Source organism: Myotis yumanensis, unplaced genomic scaffold (genome assembly GCF_028538775.1).
Source record: "Myotis yumanensis isolate MYYU_CA2020_CCGP unplaced genomic scaffold, mMyoYum1.0.hap1 SCAF_21, whole genome shotgun sequence".
Lineage (NCBI taxonomy): Eukaryota > Metazoa > Chordata > Mammalia > Chiroptera > Vespertilionidae > Myotis > Myotis yumanensis.
In genome coordinates, this window is record NW_027223772.1 from 11,195,465 (window position 1) to 11,199,722 (window position 4,258).

Consider the following 4,258-nt stretch of genomic DNA (forward strand, 5'->3'; position numbering starts at 1 on the left):
GCTCTTAATCAGGTTGGTCCATTCTTTCGGCCAAAGAATGCCATAAATGTTGGTGATTTCTGGCCCCTCTTCCTACAGATGGATTGGGGGTGTCTGTCCTTTAGGCATGTGGACATTTCTTTATTCTTTAACATTTGTATGATCCTGGCATCTGGGGCAGAGCAATGCAATGATTCAGAATAACCATGGTCTATGATGAGTGTAGCCATCAGCTGACCCCACAACTGTCTCCTGCCTCTCTTAATTCCTCCCAAGAATCTATTGGGTCTTCCTTCCTTATGGTGAGTCTCCTTCTGGTCTTTTCTCTCCCATGGTGAATCCTCCTGCCAACAGAATGTACCCCTCACTTGCTTGAATGCCCCAAGAACTGCTTGTCTGAGTAGAAGCAGATTCCTAGTAGCTCTCACTGCCCTCTCCATAACCTAGCTCCTATAAAATGACAGTGTGTTGTACTGATCATGTTGTTGGTTGATGCCAGAATGGAGCCAGTCCTAGTTTTATATTTTAAAATGTTACATATTTAAATAAACATGCAGCAGAAACCGGTTTGGCTCAGTGGATAGAGCGTCGGCCTGCGGACTAAATGGTCCCAGGTTCGATTCCAGTCAAGGGCATGTACCTTGGTTGCGGGCACATCCCCAGTAGGAGATGTGCGGGAGGCGGCTGATCGATGTTTCCCTCTCATCGATGTTTCTAACTCTCTATCTCTCTCCCTTCCTCTCTGTAAAAAATCAATAAAATATATATATATATATATATATATATATATTTTTTTTTTAATATATTTTATTGATTTTTTACAGAGAGGAAGGGAGAGAGATAGAGAGTCAGAAACATCGATGAGAGAGAAACATCGATCAACCGCCTCCCGCACATCTCCCACTGGGGATGTGCCCGCAACCCAGGTACGTGCCCCTGACCGGAATCGAACCCGGGACCTTTCGGTTTGCAGGCCGACGCTCTATCCACTGAGCCAAACCGGTTTCGGCAATAAAATATATTTTTAAAAAAATAAACATGCAGTATAATGTATACAAGGTAATGTTCTTGGGGTTGTTTGTTGAAAATTTTTTGGCTTTGGTTCTGAAATGGGAAGGCACGTCTCTTGAGTTTTATGGGTGAGGAACAGGAGTACCTTGGTATCTTGAATCAGCACTGAAAATCCCCCACCAGCTGCAATTAATGCAAAATGCTAGAATGGCTGGGCTTGGACAGAGCTGGTTTTTCTGGGGCTGATATTTTTTTGGAGTGTAGTCATTTCCTTGTCTCTCCATGGACAGAAGGAATCTTCTGTTCTTTTTAAAAAAATAATTTAAGAAAATGCTTTATTACAGTTTCCATACAATTGTTATATTAGTTTCAGGTGTGCAACATGGTGCTAAAACATTTATATCACTTACAAATTGATTACCTCGATAGGTCTAGTACCCATTTGACACCATTAGTAGTTCTTACAATATTATTGACTTTATATCCCTATGGCTGTTTTTGTAATTGGCAATTTGTAGATATTAATCCCTTCCACTTTTCCCCCCATCCTTCCCGCCTCCCTTCAAAATGTTCTCAGCACCTGTGAATATACTTCTGTTTTGTTTGTTGGTTAATTTTGTTCTTTAGATTCCACATGTAAATGAAATCCCATGGTCCTTGTCCTTCTCCATCTGAGCTGTTTGACTTAGCATAATGCCCTCTAGTTCTATCTATGTTGTTGCAAATGGCAAGATTTCATTCTCTCTTTTGGTTGAGCAGAATTGTATTGTTTGCAGTACCACACTTTCTTTATCCACTCATTTATTGATGGATACTTCGGTTTCTTCCATGTCTTGGCTATCCTGTATACTAAAAGCCTAATATGCTAAGTGTCCAGTCGGCCAGTCATTTGTTCCACAAATCAAAGTGTAATCCTATATACTAAAATGCTAATATGCAAATAGACCCAACAGTGGAACAACAGAACAACTGATTGCTATGATGTGTGCTGACCATCAGGTGGTGTGCATAGAACATGGTGGGTGTTGGCCACGGCGGGATGGTGGGGCAGGTGAGCAGGAGCACCAGACCAAGGCGGGGCACCAGTTGTTGTCATTGGGGTGAGCCTCTGGTGGTTACTAAAAATTCTTTGCTCCCCTGCGCCGTGGTCCCGCCCAGTGCTTGCACCTGCTGCCAGTGCTGGCCCTGCTCACACCTGCTGATGGCGCCTGGCATGGCACTGGTCGCTTGACGCCATTAGAGGTTGCAAGCGGTAGCTGCTGGCCCCGATTGCCCCTCAGGGCTTCTCCACCTCCCCGTGCTCCTGAGGGGCAATCAGGGCAGTAACCACCACTTGCACCCGCTGCCGGTGCCGGCCCTGCTTGCACCTGCTGCTAGTGCCGGCCCCATTTGCTTCACTCTGTCAGTGGGTGCAAGTGGGGCTGGCACCATCAGTATGTGGGAGTGGCGGCAGCAGGATTGTAGCTGCAGGCAGACAGTGGACCGAGGGCCTTGTGGGGAGGGATTGGGTAGGGGCGTGGAGTATGGGCTGAGACCTGCCCCTATTCCTGCCGCAGCTTCTCGGCCCACGGTTCCTTTCAAGGTGCATGAATTCGTGCACTGGCCCCCTAGTGCTAATGATATGCTAAGGTCGCTCAACCACTCGCTATGACATGCACTGACCACCAGGGGGCAGACAGTACACCAGTCGCTATGATGTGCACTGACTGCTAGGGGGCAGATGATCCGACCAGTAGGTTAGCTTGCTGCTGGGGTCCGGGACTGAGCAAGGTGCACCAGAGACGCCCTGGAGCCCTCCCGCAACCCCTCCCTGGCTGGCCAACCTCCCGCATCCCTCCCCAGCACCAGTGGGATCCCTTGGCCTGGCCTACACCCTCTCGCAGTCTGGACCCCTTGGGGGATGTCGGTGAGCCGGTTTCAGCCTGATCCCACAGGCCAGGCTGAGGGACCCCATTGGTGCACGAATTCCCACACTGGGCCTCTAGTTGTAATTAATGCTGCAATGGACATAGAGATGCATATACCTTTTAGAATTAGTGTTTTATGTTTCTTTGAATAAATACTGAGAATTGGAATTGCTGGGTCCTCCTCGTTTCTTTTTATGGCCTTTGATTTAAAGTGTATTTTGTGTGATAGAAGTATTGTGATACCAGTTTTTAAAATTTCCATTTGCATGAAATATCATTTTTCATCCCTTTACTTTAGATCTGAAGGAGGTCTCTTGTAAGCAGCATATGTATGGGTCTTGCTGTGTTATCCATTTAGCCATCCTGTGTCTTTTGATTGGAGCATTTAACCCATTTACATTTAAAGTAATTATTGATAGGTTTGTAGTTATTGCCATTTTATTATTCATATGTTCACCTCCACCTCCACCTCTACCTCTACCTCTACCTCCACCCACACCCAAACCCACACCCACACTCACACCTTCTTTCTCTTGAGTCTTTTTAACATTTCTTGTAATACTGTTGGGTGGTTATTAACTCCTGCTTTTTCTTTTCTGAAAAGCTCATATCTCTCCTTCTATTCTAAGTGATAGCCCTGCTGAGTCGAGTAATTTTGATATACCAGTAGGCCCTTGCTTTTCATCACTTTGAATATTTGGTGCCAGTCCCTTCTACCTTGCAAAGTTTCTACTAAGGAATCAGATGATTATGGGAGCTCTGTTGCAGGTAAGTAGTAGTTCTTATCTTGCTGCATTTCAGATTCTCTCTTTGTCATCAACCTTTGCCATTTTACTTATGATGTATCTTGGTGTGGGCCTCTTGGGTTCATCTTCTTTGGGACTCTGCACTTCCTGGACTTGTGTGTCTGTTTCCTTCACCAGGTTAGAGAAATTTTTCATTCGTACCTCTGTAAATAGGTTTTAATCCCTTATACTTTCTTCTTCTTCTGGTACCACTGTGATCTGAATGTTGTTATGCTTGATGTTGTCCCAGAAGTCTCTTAAGATATCAGCATTTAAAAAAAATTATATCTTTATTGCTGTTCCAATTTTCAGCTACCTTGTCTTCCAAATTGCTGATTTGATCCTCTGCTTCATGTAATCTACTCTAGACTCACTCGAATGTATTCTTCATTTCAGTTATTGTATTCTTCATTTGATTGATTCTTTTTTTCCCCCATCTCCATTTTTATGTTCCCCATCTCTTCTTTTGATTTTCTTTACTGTTCTAGTCAATGAAAGGGTAACTTTATTGAGGCCCCAGGGTTCTGGGATTCAGGCAGAAGACTTCCCTGCAGTCGAGGAGCTGGTGGAGGGGCC